The following is a 21745-nucleotide window of genomic DNA, read 5'->3' as shown; positions in this document are numbered from 1 at the left end:
GTCAAATACTTAACGTTACCCATGGTCATTCACTCACACAATATTGTCTCTGACAGTTTCAGGCTACAAGGTAAAGTTTCGGGCTACCCAAGTAAAGTGAAAGATAACAACATGTAAAGATTCTTTTTCTTGTCAGTCCTCCCCCCAAAATAGTTAATGATTTACACTGTACTAGATATTATAATGTCATCCAGAGTTGGTCTAGAGTATGCAGGAATATATGACCAGATGAAATGGAAGTAATATACCATTATACGTAAGGAATGTGAGTATCTTTGGAATTTATTATCCACAGGTGAGTGCAACCGATCCTCAAGGACCAGAGAGACAACTGTACTCTCTGGCTTGGCCATGAGACATGGCAAAAATGGAAACGTTGGCGAAAGGTAGTGTGAATGATTCTGAGTTAATCTTAAGAGTCCAGGGTAGCCACTAGCCCTCCAATGGCAGAATGAGAACTGTGAAAGAGACCCACTCTAGCTATCTACAAATTTGCATGAGAAACAAAACACTCATTGAGTCAGCCTGGTGTCACAGTGGGTTAAGCCACCATTTGTGATGCCCAAGTCAAAATGGTGGTACAAGTCCCAGCTGCTCTGCTTCCAATCCAGCTCCCTGCAAACGTACCTGTGAGACTGATGGCTCATTGCTACCCATGTGGGAGACCCGGGGGTAGATCCATGATCCTTTTTTTCAGCCTGGCCCAGACCTAGCTGTTGCAGGCATTTGGAGGAGGGAACAGATTTTTGATATCTCTATCTATCTACCTATCTACCTACCTCTCTTTCTCTATCCCCTCCGTGTGTGCATATATGTGTATATGTATGCATATGTGCATCACTCGGACTTTCAAAAAGTAAACAGACAGAACAAAAAATACTTACTGTTGATATTCTCTGTTTGAATGTAGCAAAATCCAAATTTCATGGGTGAGTATACTCTGCTTAAGCTTTCCCATAGAGGCTGGCTTCTCAGATTGACAACACTAGGAAAAGCATCTCACTCAAAGTTCAGGTGTGGTTTAAGTCTCAACTTCTGATGTTGATGGGCTCAACTGCAACAGGTGTTCATTCCTCTACCTATGATAAGAAAAACTGAGTGATAGCTAATCCAGACCAGTGGCCCACCACACTCTTAGAATGCTGCATTTTCTGTGTAGAGCAATGTGTGGATGTCAGCCGTGACTCCTCAGCTTTTGGTTTAAATGTCTTCTACATAAGGGAAGCCTCCCAGCACAGGAGGTTGAGACAAGTTTGCTTGATGTTGCAGTGGATTAGTCCACCACCACTTGTGATGCCACACTCCATATTGGAATGCTGATTTGAGATCCAGCTGCCCTTCTATCTAGCCCCTTACAGAGAACCTAGAAAAGCAATGGACTATGGTCCAAGGACTTGGGCCCCTAGCTACTTACGTGGGAAGCCCTGCCGTAGTTCTAGGATCTTAATCTGACTTGGTCCAGTGCTGTCTATTGTAGATATTTGGGTAGTGAACCACTGGTTTTGAGGTATACATCTCTCTCTCTCTCTCTCTCTCTCTCTCTCTCTCCCTCTCCCTCTCCCTCTCCCTCTCTCTCTCTCTCCATCCCTCTCTCTCCCTCTGTCCATAGTCATTCTAAATTTCAACTAAATAAATAAAATAGGACATTGAAAACCCCACAAGAGTGTACAGCAACACATAGATGATATAAAGCTCTAAGAATTTGTGCTAAAGATGCTAGCTGACAGGGAATGAACAAAATGCATGTCAACCTTTAAAAATGTCATTTCACAGAACGCCTAGTGAAACACCTCATGATGTGAAAAGGCATACAGAGCTTTCATTGCCACTTTTCCTGAAATGATCAAGCTCACTAACGTCAATAGCTCCCTTACTTCATAACGATTTTCAGGGTCCACACATTTGCAATGAGAACCCAGAAGCTGCCCTTGCTCTCAGGTTTTCAGCCTTTCCTGTCATTCCTTTTGCTACCTTTCTGAACCCAGTTTGGGCTGTTTTAAAGGTGAATGGCTCAGCTAAAGCAAAACCGGTGCTACAGAAGGAGCTGGAAACAACAGACTGGTTGGCATCTCCGACTACTGAGACCAACATTTCATTCTAGGGCATTACTTTCTGGACTTCACTTCTAGATGCACTACTATAATTAATCATATATGTAGTAATAATAAGATCATTGCTTTGCCAAATATAGACAGGAAAGACTGACATTTAAAGTGTCATGGAGTGTTTTGGGGAAGATCTCATTATTGCCATTGTTTACCAAATTGACATATAATGTTTCAGGCAGTCTCTGCTTTCTAGAAGAATTTTTTAACATATTTCATAAAAAGACTACCAGAATTTTTATCTCCATGTTTTACTAAAACACCATGCCTGCTTTCCTTCTGAATCCACGTTTCAAGTGTTAGAGGTACTGAACAGCCCTAGAGTTCAACTGAATGTTTCAGTCTTAACAGAGCTCACTGAGGCTATTTGGAAACCTAGATGTCTGACTGCTCCTAATCAACGCTACTTCCATTTGTGTATGAGTAATTCCCTTATCAGCAAACTCCATTTGTTGGGTGATCTGTTCTAGCCCCCTGAAATCCCACTAGGTAATTCCAACAACTCTCAGGTTATGGTGTTTCATAAAAGCATTCCTGTAACCATCATTACATATTGATATCTATTTGTTTAGCACTATGAGATGAAGGAATGCAAGAGATTCCCCCCTATTCTTAAAAAGCACACAATTGGATTAGAACCGTAATCTTGGTTAATACCATAATTATTTGGCTATAATTATGGTTAAACCACAATCTTGCATAATTACAAACAGAAAAATATGCATAATTAAATGAACCAGTTTGCTTACTGCATGATCCTCAGTCACGTATTTTCCTCTTTTCAGATCTCAAGTTCCAGAGAGGCCAGGACCTTGCTGAATTCGTCCTGGCACTTGGCACACAGTATTCTGCACACTCACAGATGCTCAATAAGTCATTTTTGATGAATGGATGTGCATTTGCTTAATAAAGGTGAAGATTAAATGAGTTACATACATGAAGACCTTAGGACAACATCTATTATTAAGACATTAATATAGTAAAATATTGGCCGGCGCTGCGGCTCAAAAGGCTAATCCTCCGCCTGCGGCGCCGGCACACCAGGTTCTAGTCCCAGTCTGGGCGCTGGATTCTGTCCCGGTTGCTCCTCTTCCAGGCCAGCTCTCTGCTGTGGCCCAGGAAGGCAGTGGAGGATGGCCCGGGTGCTTGGGCCCTGCACCCACATGGGAGACCAGGAGAAGCACCTGGCTCCTGGCTTTGGATCAGCGCAGTGCAGCGGCCGCAGCAGCCACTGGAGGGTGAACCAACAGTAAAGGAAAACCCTTCTCTCTCTCTCTCTCTCTCACTGTCCACTCTGCCTGTTAAAAAAAAATTGAAAAAATAAAATATAAAAAAAATTATAGTAAAATATTATCAAATGGATAAGATTTAGAATAGAGATTAGAATAGACATTCTAAAATTTATTTTAAAGTGACCTTGGAAAAAATAGGTGATAACAGAAAGAATACACCTTATGACACTATTGATGAAGGCAATGTATTAAGCATGCTGTTTAAATACATAAAGACTAAAGGTGTATAATAGCACTGCAATCCAACATTTGTTAAGCAAAACCCAAATAACATTTTTTATTTCAAAATAATGCATACTTTAAAACTGTTGTTAGGAGAGGAAGGGGGATGTAAATTAACACTTATCTAATCAACTGAAAGTATCTTCAGAGTTATTCAAAGACTCCCGAAGTAACTAAGAGGAATGCTCTGATTTCATAGCAAAGTATGTCTAGAATGATGCTCAACAGTATAATGTTCATGGAATCATGAGCATTCTCCACCCAGGGTGACTGAGACCTTCAGAAGTTTACACAATATATTGGGAATTTCATACATTTAAATGAAGTATGAGTATCATAACGATACATGTCAATCTAGGAAAGCATCTGCAATCATCCTTTATAGGTAAAAATGTGTCTGAACAATTGATTAAATGGGCCATCTAGTATACCACGCGTATATGAATAGTTAAGTTCAAAATCCAATGCTATAGACTAAAAGCAATTATGTTAAAAGTATCCTACCTAGATAAATAAATGACAGACTCACTAGCCTTTCTAGCCATGATGACTCTCCAGGAGAACTCACCTCAAGCAAAGGAGCTCCTCCATCTCTCTACAGAAATGAACAGGAAATGCAAGAAGCAGCACCTGCTGCAGAGACCCAATTCCCACTTCACGGATGTCAAGTGCCCAGGATGCTGTAAGATAACCACGGACTTTAGCCATGTGCAAATTGTAGTTTTGTGTGTTGGCTGCTGCACTGTCCTCTGCCAGTCTAAAGGAGACAAAGCAATGTTTACAGAAGAAAATTCATATCTCATAAAACATACCTGAGAAACAAATGGTACTTCATATGAATCTAATTCCAAATAATTAGGACTCATGTGGTAATAAAAGGAAATTTAGGAGGAAATTACCAAAGTAGGATAGTCTTATTCCTGCCAAACCGTTCATCATCATAGTCTGATCACACTCAATATCAAAGTGCCATCTTTCAAGGACCCCAACCACTTTTTTTTTGGACAGGCAGAGTTAAACAGTCAAAGAGACACAGAGAAAGGTCTTCCTTTACTGTTGGTTCACCCCCCAAATGGCTGCTACGGCTGGTGCGCCGCGTCGATCCGAAGCCAGGATCAGGTGCTTCCTCCTGGTCTCCCACGTGGGTGCAGGGCCCAAGCACTTGGGCCATCCTCCACTGCCTTCCCGGGCCACAGCAGAGAGCTGGACTGGACTGGCGCCCCAACCAGGACTAGAACCCGGGTGCTGGTGCTGCAGGCAGAGGATTAGTGAGCCATGGCACCAGCCTGACCCCAACCACTTTTAATATATGAGGTGACTCCCACCAGTTCCTGAGCCGAATACTTTGATAACCAATCCATAACACACAGCAACATATTCCTTTACATTGTTCAATTATCTCTAATTTTTGAAATCTATAGGGAAAGAAAGTGGTTTTCCATCTGCAGGATCACTCTCCAAATGCCCACAGCAGCTGTGGCTACACTTGGCCAAATTCAGAAGCCTGGATCTCCAGCCAAGTCTCCTGGGAGGGTGGCAGAGTCCAAGTATTTGAATCAACAATGGATGCCTCTCAGAATGCGCATTAGCAGCAAACTGCATTAGAAGCAGAGGCAGAGGCAGGACTGAACACAGGTACTCTGTGTTCACTCTTCTCATGCCCCACATTCCACCATCAGCACATTTCCACCACTGTTATTTTGTATCTCCTTTCAAAAGCAAGAAAACTTGCCCCATACATGGTCAAGCTCTGGTTTTCACATTCACAGTACTTGGTCTTGGGTTCCAAGATGGCGGAGTAGGGAGGGAGCCTACTGCTCTAGCCCAGGAGAAGATAGCTTTAAAACAAGTGGAGAGAGTATAGTCTCAGAGAAGAGTTAGGGAGAAAACAGCAAAGGAAACACTACCAAAATTAAAGGGACATGGTGGACATACATAGATGGTGTGGGTGCCCAGGCTCAGGTCTCCAGCAGCAGAGCCTACACACCAGCATTGGAAAGGGGGGGGTGAGACCAGACTACAGCAGCCCAAGCCAGTGGCAAAAATAGCTGCAAGAAGAACCTAGAGGGAACCCAGCTTGGAACCCCATGGGGGATAGTGTACCGGCTAAACTAGAGGAGGGAAATGAAAAAGGACAATCACTTTACAATGGCATCCTGTAACAAGCCGATAGAGCAGGTGTCATTTTGGACATATGTAACAGCTGTGCCAGCTCGTGTCCATGCCCAGCAACTAGTTGAGTGCAGACCCTGACTGGTGGGGAGAACTAACAGGGGGATAGGAGCCTGTGACTATGTGAGGCTTCTCTACTGGGACTGTGAAAAAAACTGAGGGAGTGTGGGAGGGAGCATGGCTCGGACTCTGGGCACTCACACTGGGAGACTCCACACGCTCAGGGCTTCCTGGTTACCTGGAGAGAGACATCGCTGGAGAATCTGAACTTACACTGAGGACTGCACAGATCCTTTGTGTGCTCCTTGGGACAGAGTGGATGAATATTATAGCCACTGGGGCTAGCGCTGAGGTACTGGACTCCATTAAGGAGAGGAGCTCAGCTGAGCAGAAAAACTTTCCCTTCTGATAAAAAAGAGAGAGCGAGATTTATCATGCCCAACCTGGGTGTGTCAACATAGGCATGCCCTTAACCCTGGAGAACTGAACAGAGCTCTCTGGCCACATCCACTACAAGCCTCTATAGAGATTCAAAAGCAGACATTCCACTTATCTACACAGTCACAGTACAAATATAAAACACACCAGAGCAAAAAAGGAAAAAAAAAAAAGAACAATGAGTATCTCCACAAATGCCAAACAACAAATGCAGCAATTCAAGAAACAAGAAGGAGGAAGACAACATGAAGTCCCCAAAACAACACAATGCTTCCATGCTAGATTGTGAAGATGATGAGATGGAAGAAATGCAAGAAACGGAGCTCAAAAAATTGATCATAAGATTACACAGAAATAATCAGAAGCAAACGCACAAACTACTGAAATCCATACAGCATATGAAAGGAAATTTCTCCCATGAAATTGAGATCAGAAGGAGAAATCCAAACGAAATGAAGAATTCAACAGAACAAATACAAAAATGCAACTGAGAGCCTTAACAATAGAATTGGTGAAGCAGAAGAAAGACTGTAAGACTTAGAAGACAAAGCACAGGAAAGAATACAGTCAAACCAAAGACAAGAAGAGGAAATTAGAAACCTAAAAAACACGGTTGGGAATATACAGGATACTATAAACACACACACACACACACACACACACACACACACATTTGGGTTCTAGGAGTTCCTGAAGGCATGGAGAGAGAGAAAGGATTAGAAAGCCTTTTTAGGGAAATATTAACAGAAACCTCCCTAGTCTGGAGAGATAAAAAGACATCCAAGTACAGGGAACATACAGGAAATCTAATAGACATGGCCAAAAAATACCCTCACCACAACACACTGTAATCAAACTCACCACAGTAAAACCTAAAGAGAAGATTCTAAAACATGCATGAGAGAAACGCCAGATTACTTTCAGAGAATCTCCAGTTAGACTCACAGCAGACATCTCATCAGAAACCCTACAAGCTAGGAGAGAATGGTGAAACTTAGTCCAAGTCTTAAGAGAAAAAAACTGTCATCCCAGAATATTATACCCTGCAAAAAGATCTCATTTATGAATGAAAATGAAATAAAGACCTTCCCTAACAAAGAGAAATTAAAACAATCTGTTGCCACCTGTCCAGCCCAACAAAAAATGCTTAAGGATGAGTCGCACACAGAAACACTGTCATCACTATGAAAGAAGGTGAAGGAAGAAAATCAATCAGTGAAAGCTCAAAGAAAATTCAAACTAAAAAATGGGAATATTTTTGGAAAAACGGCAGGAAAAAGTGATTACATATCAATAGTCACCTTGAATATAAATGGCCTCAACTCCCCCATTAAAAGGCACAGACTGGCTGAATGGATTTAAAAAAACATCTATTTGCTGCCTACAAGATTCACATCTCATCAAGAAAGATGCATGCAGACTGAAAGTGTAAGGGTGGAAAAAGATATGCCATGCCAACAGAATCCAAAAGGAGGTAGTGTAGCCATCCTAATATTAGACAAAATAGACTTTAACACAAAAACTGTTGAAAGAGACAAAGGATAGCCTTGGTGCTGTGGCACAGTGGGTTAACACCCTGGTCTGAAGCGCCAGCATCCCATATGGACACCGGTTTGAAACCTCGCTGCTCCACTTCCAATCCAGCTCTCTGTTATGGCCTGGGAAAGCAGGAGAAAGGTGGCCCAAGTCCATCAGCGCAGCTCCAGTCATTGTAGCCAATTGGGGAGTGAACCAGCAGATGGAAGACTGACTGACCGCTCTCTCCTGATCTCTCTCTCTCTCCCAATCTCTCTCTCTCTGCCTCTGCCTCTCTCTATGTAACTCTTTCAAATAAATCAATCTTCTTTTTTCTTTTTTAAAACCTTTTATTTTAAAATATAAATATAAATTCTGAAAGTACAACTTTTGGATTATAGCGGCTTTCCCCCCCATAACCTTCCTCCCATCTCCCACTCCCTCTCCTATCCCATTCTTCATCAAGATTCATTTTCAATTATTTTTATGTACAGAAGGTCAACTTGGTATATACTAAGATTTCAACAGTTTGCACCTACACAGATACACAATGTATATAGTACTGTTTGAAGATTAGTTTTACCATTAATTTGCATAGTACAACATATTAGGGACAGAGATCCTACATGGGGAGCAAGTGTACAGTGACTCCTGTTGTTGATATAACAATTCACACTCTTATTTATGACACTAGTCTTGTTTATGTGGTCCCTTTGACATTTAATCCTATCTTTTTGATCAATTATGAACTGAAACTGATCACTTTGGCTAGTAAGATGGCATTGGTACATGCCACCTTGATGGCACTGATTTGGAATCCCATGGAACATTTCTAGCTCTACCATTGGGGTAAGTCCGAGAGAACATGTGCCAAACTATACATCTCTTCCCTCTCTTATTCCCACTCTTATATTTAACAGGGATCACTTTTCAGTTAAATTTAAACACCTAAGAATATTTGTGTGTAAATGAAAGAGTTCAACCAATAATATTAAGTAGAAAAAAAATACTAAAGGGAATAAAACAGTAAGTTTTTCCTTGACAGTCAGGACAAGCACTGATCGAGTCATTGTTTCTCATAGTGTCCATTTCACTTCTACAGATTTCCTTTTAGATGCTAAGTTAGTTGTCACTGATCAGGGAGAACATATGATATTTGTCCCTTTGGGACTGGCTTATTTCACTATGTATGGTGTTTTCCAGATTCCTCCATTCTGTTTCAAATGACCAAATTTCATTTTTTACTGCTGTATAGTATTCTATAGAGTACATATTCCATATTTCTTTAGCCAGTCTACTGTTGATGGGCATTTAGGATGATTCCATGTTTTAGCTATTGTGAATTGAGCTGCAATAAACACTGAAGTGCAGACAGATCTTTTATCAAATAAATAAATCTTTAAGAGGGGGGGCACTATGTAATGATTAGGGGATCAATTCAACAGGAACATGTAACTACTATAAATATATATGCACCTAATCACAGGGCAACTGGCTATTTAAAAAAAATGTTAAAGGATTTAAAGGGAGACTTAGACTCCAGTGCAATAGTAATGGGGAACTTCACTACTCCACTTTAAGCAATGGACAGATCAACCAGAAAGAACATCAACAGGAGAAGAGCAGATTTAATCGACGCTATACACCAAATGGACCTAACAGAGATCTAGAAAACTTTTCGCCCTACAGTCGCAGAATACACATTCTTATCAGCAGTGCATGAAACTTTCTCTAGGACTGACCACATATGAGGCCATAAAGGAAGTTTTAGCAAATTCCAAAAAAATCAAAATCATACCATGCGTCTTCTAAGACCACAATGGAATGAAGCTGGAAATCAGCAACTCAGGAATCTCTAGAGCATATACAAACATGGAGACTGAACAACATGCTCCTGAATGAACAGTGGGTCAAACAAGAAGTCAACAGAGAAATCAAAAAATTTCTGGAAACAAAGGAAGACAACAACATAACATATCAAAACTTATGGGATATAGCAAAGCAGTGTTAAAAACAAAGTTTATAGCAATAGCTGCCGAAATCACAAAACTGGAAAAGCACCAAATAAATGAGCTACGTGCATCTCAAGGATCTGGAAAAAACAACAGTAAACCAAACCCAAAACTAGTAGGAAACAAGAAAAAAATTAGAGGAGAAATCAACAAAATTGAATTAAAAAATATAAAAGATCAGCAAAACGAAGAGCTAATTTTTTTAAAAAAATAAACAAAACTGACACACCATTGCCCAACTAACCAAAAAAAAAAGACCCAATTCAATAAAATTAGATGAAAAAGGAAATGGACAACACACACCACAGAAATAAAACAAAATCATCTGAAATGACTACAAAGAGCTGTATACCAACAAACTGGGAAATGTAGAAGAAATTCCTAGACACATATAAGCTACCTAAATTGAGGCATGAAGACATAGGAAACTTAAACAGACTCGTAACCAAGACAGAAGTTGAATCATTAATAAAGGCCCTCCCCACAAAGAAAAGCCCAGGACTGGATGGCTGCACTGCTGAATTCTACCACACATTTAAAGAAGAATTAACTGCAATTCTTCTGAAGCTATTCAAAACAGTTGAGAGGGAATCCTCCCAAATTCATTCTACAAAACCAGCACCACCTTAATTCCTAAACCTGAAAAAGATGCAACAGAGAAAGAGAATTACAGGCCAATTTCCCTGAAAAACATACATGCAAAAATCCTCAACAACTTCTAGCCAATTGAATCCAACATCAGAAAGATCACTCACCCAGACCAACTGGGATTCATCCCTGGTATGCAGGGATGGCTTAACATTCACAAATCAATCCATGTGATACATCACATTAGAAAAATGCTGACAAAAACCATATGACTATCTCAATAGATGCAGAGAAAGCATCTGATAAAATACAACAGCCATTCATGACGAAAACTCTAAGCAAATTGGGCAAAACTTGGAAGCATTCCCACTGAGATACAGTACCAGACAGGGATGGCCACTCTCACCACTGCTACTCAATATAGTCCTGGAAGTTTCAGCCAGAGCCTTAAGGCAAGAAAAAGAAATCAAACGGATACCAATTAGAAAAGAGGAAATCAAAATTTCCTAGCTACAGATGACATCATTCTATACGTAGGGGATTCAAAAAAATGCCACCAAGACTCTACTGGAACTTATAGGAGAGTTTGGTAAAGTAGCAGGATATAAATTCAACACACAAAAATCAACAGCCTTTGTATACACAAACAATTCCAGCTGAGAAAGAACTTCTAAGATCGAACCCATTCATAATAGCTACAAAAAGTCAAATACTTTGGAATAAATATAAGCAAGGATGTCACAGATCTCTCCAATGAGAATAACAAAACATTACAGAAAGAAATAGAAGAAGATACCAAAAAATGGAAAAACCTTCCATGTTCATGGTTTGGTAGAGGCAATATCATCAAAATGTCCATTCTTCTGAAATCAATTTAAAAATTCAATGCAATACTGATCAAAACACCAAAGACAATCTTCTCAGATCTAGAAAAATGATGCTGAAATGCATATGAAGACACAGGAGACCTCGAATAGCTCAAGTCAGCTTATACAACAAAAATAAAGCCAGAGGCATCACAATACCAGTTTTCCAGACATACTCCAAGGCAGTTATAATCAAAATAGTCTGGTACTGGTACAAAAACAGATGGATAGAACAATGAAACGCACAGACTAGACACACCAGAAATCAATCTACACATCTACACCCAATTTATATTTGATTAAGGAGCCAAAAAACCGATCCCAGGAGCAAGGACAGTCTCTTCCTGAAATGGTGCTGGAAAAACTCGACTTCCATACACAGAAGTATGAAGCAAGGCCCCTACCTTATCCCCTTACTCAAAAATCCACTCAACATGGATTGGAGATGTAAATCTATGACCCAACACCATCAAATTATTAGAGAACAGTGGAAAAACCCTGCAAGACATTGGCACAAGCAAAGAGTACTTGGAAAATACCCCAGAGGTGCATGCAGTCAAAGCCAAAATTAAACATGAGATTACTTCAAATTGAGAACTTTCTGTATGGTGAAAGAAACAGTCAGGAAAGTGTAGAGGCAACCAAAGGAATGGGAGAAATTATTTGCAAACTATATGATTTAGGAAGGATTAATAACCAGAATATACAAAGAGATCAAGAAACTCCATAACAACAAAAAACAACCCAGTTAAGAGATGGGCCAAGGACTTAAACAAACATTTTGCAAAAGAGGAAATCCAAATGGCTAACAGACACATGAAAAAATGTTTAGGATCACTAACCATCAGGGAACTGCAAATCAAAACCACAATGAGGTTTTGCCTCACCCTGGTTAGAATGGCTCACATACAGAAATCAGCAAACAAGAAATGCTGGTGAGGATGTAGGAGAAAAGGTACCCTAATCCACTGTTGGTGGGAATGCAAACTGGTGAAAACCACTATAGAAGACACTTTGGAGAAACCTCAGAAGTCTGAATATATTCCTACCATATGACCCAGCCATCCCACTCCTTGTAAGTTACCAAAGAGAAATGAAATCATCACACAAAAGAGCTATCTGTATCTCCATGTTTATTGCAGCTCAATTCACAATAGCTAAGACATGGAATTAACCTAAATGCCAATCAATGGAAAACTGCATAGAGAAATTAAGGGATATGTACTCTATGGAATACTACATTGCAGTAAAAAAAAAAAATCCCATCATTTGAAACAAAATGGAGGAATCTTGAAAACACCATACTTAGTGAAATAAGCCAGTCCCAAAGGGACAAATATCACTTTCTCCCTGATCTGTGACAACTTACAGGACACCTAAAAGGAAACCTCTAGAAGTGAAATTGACACTAAGAGAAGCAATGACTTGAACAGCCCTTGTCTTGACTGTCGAGAAATAGTTTATGCTTTTATTGTTTTCACTATGCTCTTTTTCTACTTAATGCCACTGGTTGAGCTCTTTACTTAACATAGAATTAATCATAGATGTTTAAATCCATTTGAAAATAGATCCCAGTTAAAAAAAATAAGAAATGGAATAAGAAAGAGAAGAGATGTACAGTTCAGCAAAAAGTTCCCATGGACTTACCCCTAAGGGTAAAGCTAAAAACTTGCCATGGGACTCCAAATCACATGAAGCTGGGTGGTACTAATGCCACCTTACTAATCAAAGTGATCATATTAGGTGTGTAACTGATCATATAGATAGGATGAAGTGTCAAAGGAATCACATAAACAAGACCAAGTGTCTGCTAATGACAATAGAGAGAATTAAAAAGGAGAGAATGATCCAACATGGAAAGTAGTCCACACAGCAGACTCACATAATGACAAATGCCCTAAACAGCACTCCGACCTCAGAATCAGCCCTTAAGGCATTTGGATCTGACTGAAAGGCCCATGAGAGCATTTCAGGCATGGAAAACCAAGATACTGTGGCAAAAAAAAAAAAAAAAAGATCACCATGAAGGATGTCTGTGAATAAGGTTCCAGGGTAAAGAAGAGACCATCAAAGAAGGATGAGCTTTTCTTTGAAGGGAGGAGAGAACTTCCACTTTGCTTATGGCCTTGTCTAAATACTGCCAGAGTTTGTGGACTCAAACTGCCTCCATAGCCTTGGCAGCTCATGTCAAGAGCCTTGGGTGATTACTGATGTCATCAATACGAGTGTCAACTGTTAAATCAACATTACAGGAGTCACTGTGCACTTACTCCCCATGTAGGACCTCTGTCCTTAATGAGTTGTACTATGAGAATTAACTGTAAAACTTGTCTTCAAACAGTACTTTATACTTCATGTGTGTGCATTAGGGTAAACTGTTGAAATCTTTACTTAATATAGAGTTGGGCTTCTGTATATAAAGATAAGTAAAAGTTAGTATTAATGAAGAATGGCATGGGCGAAGGAGCAGGAGGTGGGATGAGACTGGGGGGTGGGAGGGTGGGTATGGGGGCAAGAACTGCTATATTCCTAAAGATGTACCCATGAAATTTGTATTCATTAAACAAAATCTTTCTTAAAAAACTCACAGTGTTCATACCACACAAAATACTGGATGACGGGTGCATTATGAACACCCTGATGCTAGAGAAGAGCACCGGAGATGGTTATTCATGCAATCACCCCACTAAAAATGTAAAACTGTAACTGTGACAGCTGCTATGAAAGGGGAACTGGGCCTGGCTTTGTGGTGTAGGGAGTTAAGCTGCCACTTGCAGCACTGGCACCCTATATGAGTGCTGGTTCGAGTAGCAGTTGTTCCACTTCTGATCCAGCTCCTTCCTAATGTGCCTTGGAAAGCAGAAAAGAATGGCCCAGGTTTTTTGGCCCCTATGCCCACCATGTGGGAGACCAGGAAGAAACATTACTATGCTCCTAAGTCTGCATATATATTAAATACATGACATTTGTTCACTTAACATTTTCATTAGATTTCATTTAAGGTAAACAAAATTCATGTATTTCACACATACAAATTTAGGAACATAGTGATACCTCCCACCCTACCCTTCTTCCCATCCACTCTCCCACCCATTCTCCTCCTTCCTCTATTATTCCCAAGAACTGTATCTATGAACTATATTGAATCTGTTAAGACTAACTGAAAATAAAATAAAACCCTTAAAATAAAAAAAGGAAAGGTCAGCTGAATCACAAGAAGGATTTCAAAAACAAAAAGGGGACCCAGCTTATAAACAAAAAAACTACAATGGCTGTTCTGTTGTTCAGTGATGATTTGTTTTCCTTCTTTGACGTTCAGTTTCCTAGTTAAACCTAATTTTATTTTCCTGAGGTAAACATACTTTTTTTTAATTTCTGGAGCACCTAGTGTGTACATCATGGTATTATACTTTAAATTACTTCCACCTTAAAAAAAAAAAACTTAAAAATAATTCTACAGATGAGACATGTGAAATTCAGAGAGATAGAGAATCTCCCCTGAGTCCTATGCTATTTATCATCTCAATGATCTGGGGAGTGTAAATAGAAAGAGAAGTCAGAGAAGAGAAGGACGGGTGCCCGCCCGAAGGATTCCAGAATCCAGGTGCAGAGGGGCAGTCTCCAGCATCCAAGGAAGTCCATTGATAGGCTGAAATTTATATGAGACTGTATTCATTTGACTTAAATTCCCAATTTATGAATTTTTAATGGTTCAGTTTGAAATATATGAACAAACATTTATTGAATGAATACAAAACTAGACCATGCAACTTATTCTTATCCATACAGAAGGAATTTCACATTGTTCTATCTATACAGAAAGGTTTACTGTCATTGGAAGCAATTTTTTTTTGGGGGGGGGAGATTTATTTAGTTAATTGAGAGAGTTATAGACAAAGAGTGGGAAAGACAGAGAGAAAGGTTTTAAATCCACTGCTTCCCTCCCCAAATGGCCACAACTGCCAAAGGTGGGCCGAATTGAATCCAGGATCCAGGAGCTTCCTCCGGGTCTCCCACATGGGTGCAGGGGCTCAAGCACTTGGGCCATCTTCTACTGCTTTCCCAGGCCATAGCAGAGAGCTCGATTGGAATAGGAGTAGGAAGGACATGCACTGGTACCCATATGGGATGTCAGTGCTGCAGGTGGAGGTTTAGCCTACTACACCACGGTGCCAGTCCCTGGAATTAGGTTTTGAATATTTTCTTTAGTATAGTCTGTCACTCTGTGGCCTAGGGAAAATGTTTTGGATTTTCTGGGATTGAAAAAGCATGGGTAGTGATTTCAAGCTTTCTTATTTCAACCACTTTCTAGGCTGTGAGTCTTTGCAAACGTGATGAATGCAACAATGCATCAAAAAGATACCATGTATATATATACACACACACACGTATGATATATATATACACATATGTATGATATATACATATATACACATATGTATGATATATGCATATATACAAACACACACACAACATGTAATATGAAGAAGTATGTTTTATCACAGGAATGCAAGTGTGGTTTAGCATCTATAAAAAAAAATCAATGAAATCACATCAGCAGAACGAACAAAAAATAAATGAACATCTCAACAGATTAAGGGAATGCTCCCGTCACAAGATTCAAAATCCCTTAATGATAAAAAAAAATTCTACTAACAAGGTACAGGAGAAATATAGCTCAAAATTATCAAAGCTAAATGATAAACAATAGCCAATATCATACTGAATGGGAAAAAGCTGAAAATATTTCATCAGAGTTTTGGAGCAAGATAAGAACTCCACATAGACCATTCTTAGTCAATACAGTATCTCAAGTACTCACCAGAGTACTCAGGTAAAGTAAAGAAATAAAGGATGAAAATTGGGAAGGAGGAAATCAAAATACCTGTTTTTTCAGAAGACCTGATTTTAGACGGAAAAACTTAAAACACCGCAGTCAAAATATGTTGGAAGTGATAAACCAATAAGTCACAGGATACCAAATCAATGTTAAAAAAAAAAAAAGTTGCATTCTTACACACCAATAATGATCCTCTGAAAAGGTTAGTTTAAGATCTTTGTAAAAAGTAAGCATGGGAAGAGGAGAGGGAAAAGGAAGGAGGGTGGAGGTGGGATGGAGAGTTGAATGGAAAGTATCACCATCTTCCTGAACCTCTATATATGAAGTATATGAAATTTGCATATTTTAAATAAAAAATAGGAAACAGGAAAAAAGAAACCTAAATTTATAATAGCTACAAAAATTAAATATTTAGTAATAAATACAACCAAATAAGTGAAAGATCACAATAAAATTATAAAGCACTGCTGAAATAAATCGTCAGACACATGAAAATGTAAAGACATCCCCTGTTCATGAATTAGAAGAATTAACATTTAAATCTTCATATTCCCTAGGAAATCTACAGATTCAATGCAAGTCCTATCCAAATACCAATGACATTCTTTAAACCGTCAGAAAAAAAGCTTCTAACATTCATATGGAACCAGAGAAGGCCCAGAGAAGTCAAAGTGATCCTATACACACCTGGGGGCATAACAATACCTGATTTCACAAAGTTATAGTAACTAAAATAGGATGAAACTGGCATGAAAATAGATACAAAGATCAATGAAAAGAGAAAAAAATATATAAATACAAACATACATACATAACAGCTACCTGATTTTTTGATGAAAATCCCGAAGTCTTTTCAATAAGTGGTGCTGACAATACTAGATAGACATATATAGAAGAATGAAATTAAATGCCTGTCTTTCACAACATATAAAAATCAACTCAGATGGATCAAAGACCCGAAAATACGAAATTGCTGGAATACAACATAGGGAGACACCTCTTAAAAGAGGCAGAGGCAATGACTTTTTGTTTAAAACCCCAGAAGTTCAGGTAGCAAAAGTAAAACTAGATCAAACTCTGAAGCTTCTGTACAGCAAAGAAAACAGTAACAGAGTGAATTAACCACCAATGGAAAGGGATAAAATACTTGCAAACTACTTACTTATCCAACAAAGGATTAATAGCCAGAATATCAGGAACTCAACAAATTCAAAATCAAGCATCCAATACAGTTAAGAAATGGGCACAAGGGGCCTAAAAAGACAATTCTCAAAAGAAAAAAAAAAAAAGGAAATGACCAACAAATATATGAAAAAAACTATTACGAGCCATCAGAGAAATGAAAATAGGGGCCCACACTGCAGCATTCTAGGCTAAGCCTACGCCCACAGGGCTGGCGTTCCATGTGGGCACTGGTTCATGTCCTGGCTGTTCTTCTAATCCAGCTCTCTGCATATGGCCTTGGAAAGCAGTGGAAGATGGCCAAAGTGCTTGGGTCCCTGCAACCACCTGGGAAGAAGCTCCTGGCTCCTGGTTTTGGATGGGCTCAGCTCTCACCAATGTGGCCATCTGGGGACTGAACCAGTGTATGGAAGACCTTTGTGTGCCTACCTCTCTGTCTGTAACTCTGCCTCTCAAGTAAATCTTTTTTTTTTTTTAAAGAAGAAATGCAAATCAAAACCCCAAAAAGATATCACCTCATAACGCTAGAATGCCTATCAAAAAGAAAAAGTAAAAAATTCTAGCAAGGATATGGAGAAAGGAGAACTCTCCTATACTGAGTGTGGGAATCCAAATGAGTACAAGCACTGAGGAAAACACCGTGGAGATCTCTTAAAAACTAAGAATAGCACTGCCATATGACTCGACAATCTCAATACTCTGTATACATCCAAAAGACATGAAATCACTGGATCTAAGAGACACCTGCTCCACCATGATTACTGCAGCACTGTTAACAACTGCCAAATTATGGAATCAACCAACGAATCCATCATCTGATAAAGAGATCAAGAATTTGTTGTGTATCTACCAAATGGAATACTATTCAGCCATTTAAAAATGAAATCCTGTCCTTTGCAGCAAAATGTATGCAACTGGAGGATATCATGTTAAGTGAAAAAGGCCAGACACAGAAAGACAAATAACACGTGCACGGCTTCACATACGCAAGCTAAGAACCTGACTGCATAATGATGAATAAAGGATGGCAGGCACTGCGGCGGATGAAGGGAGTTTCGACGAGGGGCACAATATCAGAGTCGGATCAATGGAATAAGTTCCTATCGTTACACAGCACAGTGAGGAGACTAGCTCACAATAACCTAGTATATGTTACATGAACACACAGAAGAAATTCCAGGCCTTCTGTCATAAAATAGTGACAAAGAAAGGGAAATGCTGATTATCCCATTTTTCAACAGGACACAGTGCAGACATGCACCGAGACATCATCCTGTAGACCCTAGGTATGTGAAATTATTGCTAATGTCAAAATTTTCAGAAAACAGAACCATACCGTGCACCAGCAACACCACCACTGGGTACATGTCCCACAGAAAGGAACTAAGTGTAAGTAGTTCTGTGTATCTATAGCTCCGTGTCTGAAGCACCAGGGAGCAGTTCATACATCTACAGTCCCATGTCTGAAGCACATTTTCAGCCATGAAGGAAAAAGCAAGGAGCATCTGGTGTGCCCATCAACAACGATAATCACTTGCCTCTTGAAACAGCAGACCAATAAAACCCACCTGCCAAACGGCATGTGAGAGTAACCACTTCTCCAAATGCCACCGTGGGAGAAAAAGGAATGATTTAAGTTTTGTCTGCAAAGCAGACATTCCTGGGGGACTTTTCCAACTGGGTTGGATGGAATAGGAAAACCACAATCAGAAATCCAAATTGACAGGCATAAGATGTCCCCAAATCAGATATGCTCGAGAGCAGAAACTCATTCTCGTACCACAGTCCCCACTAGGAGGGCAAGGATGCAGATAAAGTAGACTGCATTTCTGTCTCACTAAAAGGGAATAGTATCTTGGCAAACAAAATGAGCGGAGAGTTCATCAGACGAAGTGGTCAGGAGTTTGTTGTATATATGCAAAATGGAATACTATCCAGCCCATTTGAAAAGAATGAAGTCCTGTCACTTGAAGCAAGAAGTATGGAACTGGAAGTAAGTGAAAACAATCCAGACACAGAAAGACAAATACTGTACCCACTCCCTCACAAACACAAGCTAAAAACAATCGGGGGCCAGTGCTGTGGCATGGTAGGTTAAGGCTCTGCCTGTGGTGCCAGAATCCCATGTGGGCACCGGTTCTTACCCCTGCTGCTCCTCTTCTGAACCAGCTCTCTGGTTATGGGTTGAGAAAGCAATGGAAGGTGGTCCTAGTGCTTGGGCCCCTACATCCACTTTGGGAGACCCACAAAAAGCTCCTGGCTCCTGGCTTTGAATTTGCTCTGCTGCAGCTGTTGCAGCCATTTGGGTAGTGAAGGAGCAGAAGGAAAACATCTCTCTGTCTCTCCCTCTCTCTGCAGCTCTGCCTTTCAAATAAAAATAAATAAATCTTTAAAATACACCAATCTGAATATATAATAATTAATAAAGGATGTAAGAGGTTGGAGGGAAAATGCAAGGAGTTTGGATGATGGGTACCAAGTCAGAGTAAGATCAAAGAAATAACTTCCTAATGTTACACAGAATAATGGAGAGGATAGCTCACGATAACGGAGTATGTGTTGTATGAACATACAGAAGAAATCCCAAGACTTCAATCATAAGTACTGACAAACAAAGGGAAATACTGATCACCCCATTTTTAATCAGGACACATTACAGACATGTACCAAAACATCATACAGCAGCCCTTAAGTAGGTACAATTATTGTTAACTTCAAAATTAAAAAAAAAAAAACCATAACCTTCACATGAACTAGAAACTCCATCGCTGTGTATACACCAAATGGACAGGAACTAAGTATTTCAGATACTTTTGGTCCCATGTGTAATGCACCAGGGATGACGTACTTAGACTCTGATGACATTTTCAGCCATGAAGAAAGAAGCAAGGAGAAGTCTGGTGTTGGCTTACATAACAGGAAGCACGTGCCATTTGCTACAGCAGGTCAATAAAATCCACTTGCCAGGTAGCATGTGAATAATCACCACTCCAAGTGCAACCGTGCAACAAAGAGGAATGACAGTTTTGTCTACACAGCAGGCATTCCTTGGGGACTTCCACAACTGACTTGGATACAATAGGAAAGCTACAAGCTGAAATCCAAGTCGACAGGCCTATGATGTCCCAAATAATATAAGCCAGGGAGACTCCACTATGAAAGCAAGGATGCAGATAATACATAGTGCGGTTTTGCTACATTAAAAGGCAGTAGAATTTTGGCAATCAAAATAGCTGAGAGTTGGTCAGTGAGGTTAGGCCCGTAGCACAGATATCAACAGTGTCCCACCAAAGGGGGTACTCCAATGTAAGGGTATGGACTATCCAGTTTGAGGCCACACAAAGGCCACTAGCAATTGGTGATGTCCCAAGAATTGGTGGACATGTGAATTTCAAGATGGCCTTGAGTAAGGGTGGGCTGCTCAAGGACCAGTAGGATGATCACACGTTCTGCCCACTTCCATCTAACTTGAGATTCCCAGTGGCTGGAGGCCAGGACACAGCTCATGATGCTGAGTGAGGTAGTCCAAACTCTCTGTGAGTCAAACAGTAGTGTCACTAAAAGCTCACAGCTAAGTTCAAGTCCTTTACCCATGTGAGCCTCAGAACCACAAACTATCCGCCAAGGTGCAGCCTTGTGGGTGACTGGTGAGATAGGTGGGTCTTAGGGTTCACCAGAGGTGAGGATGTTGGTGTTATCACAAAGTGAAAATGTGCTGGGCTTCCTTGGTTGAAACGGAGTCACTGAGGAGAAGGAGTTATATGGGGATTTGCTGAGGAATTTTTCTGAATTCCTTTTTCAAAACGTACACCAAAAATTTGAGGTTGCAAGCTCTCACCTCCTATGGGACTAAGGTCCACACTGACTGGCACAAGTCGTCAGATGCTGATGTTTGAGGCCCATTTTTCCTCCTCCTCTTGATTATCAGTTGAAACAATGTCCTCAACATGGATGCTAGATGACAACTGAAGGCCAGCCAGAGCCTGTTAACACAGACCACGAGCCCTGGGGGACCAGAGGCAGCCCACAGAAGTCTCAGAAAGGTGCAGTGTTGGCCTTCAAGTTAAAAAGTAAATGGCCCCAAATCTCCACCGGACACAATAAAATGCTTGCCACACCAATAATGGCAAAATTCTCAGGGGCAGCCTGGTAATGTCAAGTAAGGCAAATTCAAAGCGAGGCATGACCTTCTTGAGGTCGTGGTAATCTGCAGGATGCCTCCAATCCCATCCACCAGCTTTGAGAAGGTGTTTGATGAGTGGGTTAATAGGTGACTCAGTGTATTTCAGACAATACTTCTAGACGTCAGGGACAGCTATGTCAATTCCCCACTTGTCTTGCCTGAGTGGCTATTTTAGGGTGCTGACAATATAGGGAGGTGTGTGGTAAATGTCCAGGCTCTAGGCAAGCATGCCACATCAGTACAAAAGACTTGGGCTTGATCTAGGTGAAGAACAGAAGTGTTAGGCTGTCCATACCAAGGAACAGAAATGACAGCTGAGCAGTGGGCAGA

The 21745-nt window shown here is 40.3% G+C and overlaps 1 long non-coding RNA gene across 2 annotated transcripts in view; it reads right to left on the bottom strand.

The window, feature by feature from the left end:
- The window catches only part of LOC103347521 (rho GTPase-activating protein 20), a 115124-nt gene that overhangs the window by 64227 nt on the left and 29152 nt on the right, over window positions 1–21745 (bottom strand). Inside the window, exons 8-10 of one of the 2 annotated variants that reach the window (XR_016211763.1) lie at window positions 4188–4376; window positions 2855–3007; window positions 885–1094 (exon numbers count right to left, since the gene is read on the bottom strand). This is a non-coding gene — a long non-coding RNA (rho GTPase-activating protein 20). The remainder of the gene's footprint in view (window positions 1–884; window positions 1095–2854; window positions 3008–4187; window positions 4377–21745) is intronic. The other variant, XR_016211764.1, reaches the window with a different exon arrangement.

This window comes from Oryctolagus cuniculus, chromosome 8 (assembly GCF_051225735.1).
Source record: "Oryctolagus cuniculus isolate XC-2025 breed Fujian yellow rabbit chromosome 8, ASM5122573v1, whole genome shotgun sequence".
In the NCBI taxonomy this organism is placed as follows: Eukaryota; Metazoa; Chordata; class Mammalia; order Lagomorpha; family Leporidae; genus Oryctolagus; species Oryctolagus cuniculus.
The sequence above is the reverse complement of the archived record's forward strand: the minus strand, read 5'-3'. Positions and strand labels throughout refer to the sequence as shown.